Source organism: Scardinius erythrophthalmus, assembly GCF_964197995.2.
Source record: "Scardinius erythrophthalmus genome assembly, chromosome: 3".
Classification (NCBI taxonomy): Eukaryota; Metazoa; Chordata; class Actinopteri; order Cypriniformes; family Leuciscidae; genus Scardinius; species Scardinius erythrophthalmus.
In genome coordinates this window covers 8,660,319-8,668,234 of record NC_138223.1, presented here as the reverse complement: position 1 = coordinate 8,668,234, position 7,916 = coordinate 8,660,319, and positions in this window count along the sequence as shown.

Genomic DNA, 7,916 nt, shown 5'->3' with positions numbered 1-7,916 from the left:
ACAAGCAGATGGACAGACAGGAAGTGAGAGGAGAAAGAAGAGGAACTGGAGAGACATGCTCTCCGTGTCCTCTTTGAGCTGCTCAGTGGTCTTTTTTGAGCTTGGCATTTAGCCCAGGCACGCTGGGACACGCTCACGTCTTACCTGAAGACTCGTTTAAATGATCTGCTCTCTCGTACACACACTTGGCAGCGTTCTGAGGGAGCAGGAACAGAGAGAAAGAGGAATTGAGAGGGAGAGGGAAGAGAGTTTGATGTAACTGCTTAGTACTCTTGATCAGCAGAAGAACTTCTTGGCCTTGACAGGTTTTAGGTGTGTATACAGCTAGATTTAACGGGGGGGAAAACAGGACATTTTACAAAGACGTCAGGACTTCTGAGGGATGGATATGAAAGGCTTGATGCCATGAGAATCTTCAAAAAGCCTTTCCCAAGAGAACTGCGTGACTGTAGATTAAGGGTTAAACCAACCAAGCCACATCAAGAAAGTGCTGTGAGGGTGAGAGCAAGTAAAAAAGGGAAGGAATAAAGGATGGGAAGCGATGGATTGGTTTGACAGCCTGGTGGGAAAAGTGAGTAACCAAGTCAAAAAGTTACTTAAAACACTACTGTTAAAAGGTCAGTAAGATTTTTTTTTTTTTTTAAGAATTGTAATCTTTTATTCAGCAAAAATGCATTAATTGATCAAAATGGACTTTTGAAAGAATATTGTTACAGATTCTATTTATCAAATAATCCTGAAAAAATATTGTGTTGTATATTGTATTCCAGCTGTATTGAAGCAGCACAACTGTTTTCAACATTGATAATAAGAAATGTCTCTTGAGCAGCAAATCAGCATATTAGAATGATTTCTGAAGGGTCATGTGACACTGAAGATTGGAGGAATGATGCTGAAAATTCAGCTTTGCATCACAGTCGCTGTTTCACTTTAAATAGGTAAATGCTTGACCAAAAAAACAAGATCTTGACATCACAACATTTATTTCCATCAAGATATGCATACATTTTTGGTCAAGATCTTGTATTGACAATGCAAGAGTCCAGCACTCTGTAAAGTCTCCTCCAGAACATCCCAAAGACTTTCAATGGGGCTCAGAGATGCCAATTCATGTGCTCCCTCAACCATTCTCTCACAGTTTGAGCCTGATGAATCTTGACAGTGTCATCCTGGAATATGGCCATGATGTGTCTTCCTACATGGTTGTTTAAGAAATGAAAAGGTCCATCAATTAGGGTAAGAACTCTTGCCAAATATATAACATGATAGAAATATAATAATCACTGCAATAATAATCCAATAAGCATTTGCCTATTTAAATCGAAACCAATTTTTGACCAAGAAGTGTGTATGGAAAACAGTTATTTTAATAATTTGTAATAATATTTCACAATATTTCTGTTTTACTGTTTTTTTTTTGTTTGTTTTTTTGTTTTTTTTTCATCAAATAAATGCAGCCTTGGTGAATAAGAGACTTCTTTCAAGAACATTTAAAAATATTAAAAATAGAAATTACTAACCTTTAAGATTCCAAACATAAGACTTTCTTTCTTCTGTGGAACTCGAAAGAATATATTCATAAACTCTTCAAACGCACTGCAGATGTCAAGCTTGGATGAGATTTGAGAGCTTTGAAGGAACTATTTTCAGCAAATAAGAACTTAAATTTCAGTCTGTTCATCACACAGAGCTGTTGTACTGCTTTAGAAGACTTGGAATATGGCGCATGAATCATATGGACTACTTTTATGATACCTTATGGTGCTTTTTCATTTATTTGTTTATTTTCTTTTGGAGCTTGACAGCCCCAGCTCTCATTCCGTTGCCCTTGACGGATATGAAATGTTTCTGGCATTAAAAGTTATGAAAAACTGTGATTTAGAAAGTATTAAACAAGGAAATTGAGATGGCATTATGAGATGGTTGTAAGACATTGCCCGAACATCTCTAACATTCTTCCATGTAATGTTTAAATGCAACCTTTATTGTGTATTGATTTACAATAAGCTCTCTTTTGCTCTAGGCTACAATAACACACTATTTTAGCTAAGATGCAGTAGAGTTACTGCCCTCATTTGCTTTTTCCATCTCTCTAACACACACACACAAACACATAAAGTTAGATGCTAAAAATGCTGATAAACAAAGGCAGAGTATTGTAGATTGCATACAAAAAATAGAAATGTATTTTCTTTGTAATTTTTGTACATTTTTGCCATTACACAAATCAAAATGTCACATCAAAATACAGTTAACTTACCCTCATAGGAAAAAAAAGGTACAAAAGCTTTATTATAATCACTTTTTGAGCATAGACCTGAAAATGTAATTTCCAACTTAAGCTGTTGTAAATCTTGAAGGCTTTGGAGCACAGACTTAAGTTTGGTCTCGTTTTAAAGACACTTGGTAGATTATTGCTGAAGTGAAAAAACTACAATACAATTCAATAAGTTGTAGAAATTTGAATTTATTATTATGGAAAATGCAAATACAAATGCTATTTTTAAATTTTATAAGATAAATATATTTTTAAAAACATGTTTTACTCGAAAACTGTGAGAAAATCAAAGCCATATCTAAACAAGCTGTGGTCCAAATTTGAGGTTGATATCTCAAAAAATTAGCTTTCAGTAATATTTTGTTTGGGCAGTCCCAAACATTTCCATAGATGAAATTCATCTCCCATTCGTTTCCAATATGGTAATTTTTGACCGTGAACAGTAACTGTGACTATTTATTGTGTGTGTGTGTGTGTGTGTGTGTGTGTGTGTGTGTGTGCGTGTGTGTGTGTGTGTGTGTGTGTGTGTGTGTGTGTGTGTGTGTGTGTGTGTGTGTTCACATAGAAAGTGCCAAAACCTGTACCAAGTTTTGTACCATTCCAATGAAGTAAAAAATTATAAAAAAAAACAAAATGTCATATTTTTTCAAAACTGCCTCATTTATGTTATAGCAACAGTTGAGCTATACAAGCGCAACCTATGAAAACATTTGTTTAGCACTTGAACAAGGCTAAATAAGCGATCATACATTCATATACACACATGCACACGGTCTCAGCTAAATATGAATGAACAAAGATGTTCCTGTGTGTGCATGTGTGCTGTTGCTGTGTCTGGTCTCTTCTCTGATCTTGAGCCATATGGCTATGGTACAAAGCTTTCACTGCATTTCAAAGGACATTTCTGCAGGACACCGGCTGGCCAGTCCATAAACCATACGCACTCATGCATATTCACATTTTTATTTTGAATTTTTCACATACTTTCTTTCATGATTACTGGTGGGTTGCCATTTTCATATCCCAACAGTGACTGTACATATTTCAATGAGTTTTCACAGTATATGTTATACTGTATGTGACTCGGCAAAGTGAACTAATCAGTTTAGATGATGTAACATGTCACCATTGTTTTTATCACTTTTTTTTTTTTTTTTTTGTAAATTTTAAAATAAGTGAAAATATATTTTAAAAAAGAAAAGAAAATAGAAAAAAATTTGATCAAAATGAGCCATGGTGAAAATACGATACTTTTTCTCAAAACTGGTAGTGTATAAATGATTAAATGATTAAATACTACATTTTTAAATTATTAAAAATTAACCGTTTTAAATAATTAAAACTTACATTTATTACATAATTTATCTGACTGTCAGGGGTCTCCAGCTGAAAGTGAAGGCCTGATACATTGAAACAAGTGACTGCAGATGCAGATTTGATATAGATGCATGGACAATAGAGCTGGGATGTGTGCCTTGACTAAGAAACTAACTAAGAAATGAGCAATTTATACTAACATTGCTATCTTTTTCACATACTGTACATGGTGTGTTCATTCTGATAACTGCAAACTAATCTAACAATTGGGATTTCTCATATTTGTTATGTAATATTATCTGGACATTTCACAATTTCTACAAGAGCCATATAAACTGATGCTCAAGGCCTCGCAGAAACATAATTCGTCCTTGATTGTCACCCTGTTATGTGACCTTGAATTTGTATAAGGTTTACAACAGGGATGTCACATTAATGTCCGCTAAGCTGGCCAGTCCACACGGCTCTCAAACACAGGAGATTTGGGGTTATTGAGACTGAAATTAAAGTTGCACAAATGTATCTCAAATTGTTATTAGAAAGACATTTGAAATGATACGAGCCAATGAGAGGAATGTTCCCCAACTGCAGTTAATTAATTTCCTCCTTCAATCTCCCAGTTTTCATTCAATGCCACGTTGTGTGTGTGTGCATCTTTAGTGCTCCAGAATGTTATTTTTCTGGCAGACTGACAGTGACTTTAATGAATAAATGTTTAATTTCATTCATGGGTAGAGAATGAATAAATTTGACTTGAGGTTACTTTGCGAGAACACACACACGCGTTCTTTTCTATCTGACCTGCGTCAGAGTGTATCGGCATGTTGGATTGTCTGTGACATAATTTGAAAAAGAGAACTTAATAGGCAGCCCCAAACTTTAAACTTCATTATACATTTCAAAGAATTATGGCTTACATTGCCTTTTGGCATTAACACAGGCTAGTTTCTCTCCTCCTTCGACGACGACACACACACACATACTGACAGATACAGTTTTTCTCTCTCTTATAGAGTGGATCTTGCTGTATGAGCACATTTTTTGTCTTGGGCTGGATAGCATTTTTCCAGCTCAGTGCCCAATGCTGTGAATGCCGTGTCTCAGCACCGGAGCATGATTGGAGCCACTATCGTCCAAGGTCAAACTGATTATTCCCACTGGGAAGCAGCTGTCCCATCGGTGACCAACCATGTGTGTGTCTGTACAACATTAAGAGCAGAGAGAACAATGAGAGAATGAAGGAGGCTTGGATGCTGGGTGGCTCTTAAATAACATCTTTATTAGAGCTGTTTGCTCATTTTGTGAGCAAACTATGTGCTAAGGACATAATTTAGGCTACTCACCCGGGTGTTGTTGCTGTATGCCCTTCTTTTTTTATGGACCACAAAAAGAGAATTTGTAAAAAAATAAATAAATAAAAATGCCCCGCTCATATATAATGACAGTGAAGAGCGACCTTTTGTTTTAATTCTCCTTTTGTGGTTCATAAAAAAAAGAAAGGCATATGGCATTAGAACAAAACCATGCCGGGTGAGTAAATTATGACTTCATTTTCATTTTAGGTTGAACTATCCCTTTCATGGTGAGTTCAAGTGCTCAGTTGGGAAGTCATTACAGTGTCAGATGCCTTCAAATGACTTTGGTTGGAGCAAGATGACGATGTACCTTTTCTACATAGAATTCCACTAGATTTTATAACTGTACGTATACAAAAATATGAAAAAAGAATGTGCATCGGGGTGATTTTGCTTTGAAGGTGCTGCAAATTGAATCGTAATTGTACAATCTTATGGTATTTTGTATATATTCAACTTATAGTTTTATTGGTAACACTTTACAATAAGGTTTCATTAACACTGGTTAATATATCAACTAAAATTAACTTACAATATGCAATACATTATTTTACAGTATTTATTAATCTTTGTTAATGTAAGTTAATAAAAAATACAATCGTTCATTGTTAGTTCGTGTTAGCTTCAGGTCCGTTAAATAAATCAACAGACACAACTTGTATTTGTAATTGTACGTTTATATTATAGAGGTCATGAATTGAGAAATCTAATTTTCCTTGATCTTTTGACATATAAGAGGTCATTGTACTATATAAAAATATCCTGTACGTTTCAGAACTCAAAACCACCTTGTTAGTCCAAAAACAGCTTTTATTGAAACCAAACTCAGAAAACAACTCGTTTCGGATTTTGTCTCAGTATGACGTAATAGCGCCACGAAAGACCGTCTCTGCAGAAGATCAACGCGTATTTCTACATCATTGCCTCTTTAGCCCCGTCCACCGATTTCTGCATTTCATGTAATAGTAAGGAGAGAGACACAAACACTGGATTACTCAAGCAATACAATTTTAGAGATGCCTCTGTCATGCTGGTACTTTGGATCTTGCATATTTCACGATAAAACATTGATTTACTTAAGTCCGATTTTAAATAATAAATGTGACAGAACCTTAAAGTCGGGATGAAAGGGTAGTTGCAACCATCTTTTCTTCCCTATTGTGATGTATATCCGAATAAAACAGCTTCTCGGACAAGAAAAAATGTAGGGAGGGACTTGATTTTCTTAAAGGAGAACTCCAGTCAATTTTAACATTGAGCTAATTTTTTTGTACATTTGGAGTGCTGTCAATACAGAGAACAACGACAAAAATCGGTGTTGCCTACACCGAGTTATTCTATTTTTAAAATTTGCACCCTGTTGACTTCAATGGGGCAAGTTTTAAACCTGCTTTTAGCCTCTTAACATCCTTGATGTGTCATTACAAGTGCACAGGTCATGTGAGTGATTCCTTCAGAGTGAACACGAGTGAATCTGACTGCAGTAGATGTGAAAGATATGTATAAAAATGATGTTATTTAAGCCAGCGCAAATATCTGTGTTTACATCCTGTTTTCTGTGGAAGTCCAAAGTAGTCGATTGCCGAGTTCACGCGCATAGGTTTAGTTACCTATGATCACGCGCGTGAACTCTTCAATCGATTACTTTGGACTTCCACCTAAAACAGGATGTAAACACAGGTATTTGCGCTGGCTTAAATAACATCATTTAATAGAATAACTCGGTGTAGGCAACACCGATTTTTGTCGTTGTTCTCTGTATTGACAGCACTCCAAATGTACAAAAAAATGAGCTCAATGTTAAAATTGACCGGAGTTCTCCTTTAATTGGAAATCGATTGCTATTGCCGTGATGTCATGTGAGTGACAGGTCGTCCTGCCCTCTCGCCAGTAAACATCATCAGAGAAGAGATGTTGCTGCAATATTTGATTAAAGACTGAGGGCACATGAATAAAAATAAATAATGTGCACAGATAAATCATTTATAATAAATACTGAAATATTCCATAAACAATAAGAATTGTCCATCGTCTTTGATCGTCCCTAAACACCTTAGAAACTGCATATTGGCACAACCCAAAACACCCTTGCATTATCTTAGAATTTGATTGAAATAAAGTATATTATATAATTTCTGATCTTCCTGAAGGCCCATATGATGCTTCTCACTATGAATTTTTTTAGCATATATATACTTTTAATGAGGTGTAGGCTATGTCACATATACTTTTCCCTAGATAACAGTGTGCAATGCCTGAGGGAATCTGTTCCAGCTAAAGATGAACGTACTGGATTTATGATTGGGACATGTTTCTGCACTCCATTTTGGCACTTGTCATCTTGACCTCAAGATACACACACTTTCTCCTGAGATAAATTTAATTTTGACTGGAGTGTTTGTGGATTTAGAAAGATTCATGTAAATTAGGGTTGACAACTGAATAATTTGTTTCACCTTTATTTTAGCATCAATAATGGGGCCTCATGACACAGAGATTATCATCTAGCATTAGGAAGTGCGTGGGCAAACAAGACGATATTTCGACAATTAGGAGGCTTGCGGTGTAAATCTGACTTTGAGTTTTTCATTTCTCTTGTGGAATCATTCTGTAGCGTGGGAGAACTTGAGAGAGGAAGATTATTGTGTAAAATTGTCTAATAAAAACATGCGGCTCAGAGCAACTCTCTTAGCGTCGATAATTAAAACAACAAAAGCCATCTATCAACTTTATAGTGCATGAATTCAGTTCAGTATAAAATATTGATATAGGCTAGGCCATTTCTTTTTAGGCCTGTACCATACGGACCTGAATGATTCTAACGAGCCTATGCTACAGTTTCAAGATTAAAATTGCATGCTATGTTTTCAGTTTTCCAATGACTTGGTCTAATAACATTACAGTTTAGAACAAAGACTTGCCTTCCCTTTGTTGAATCAAACTGAATTAAATCATCATAGATCGAA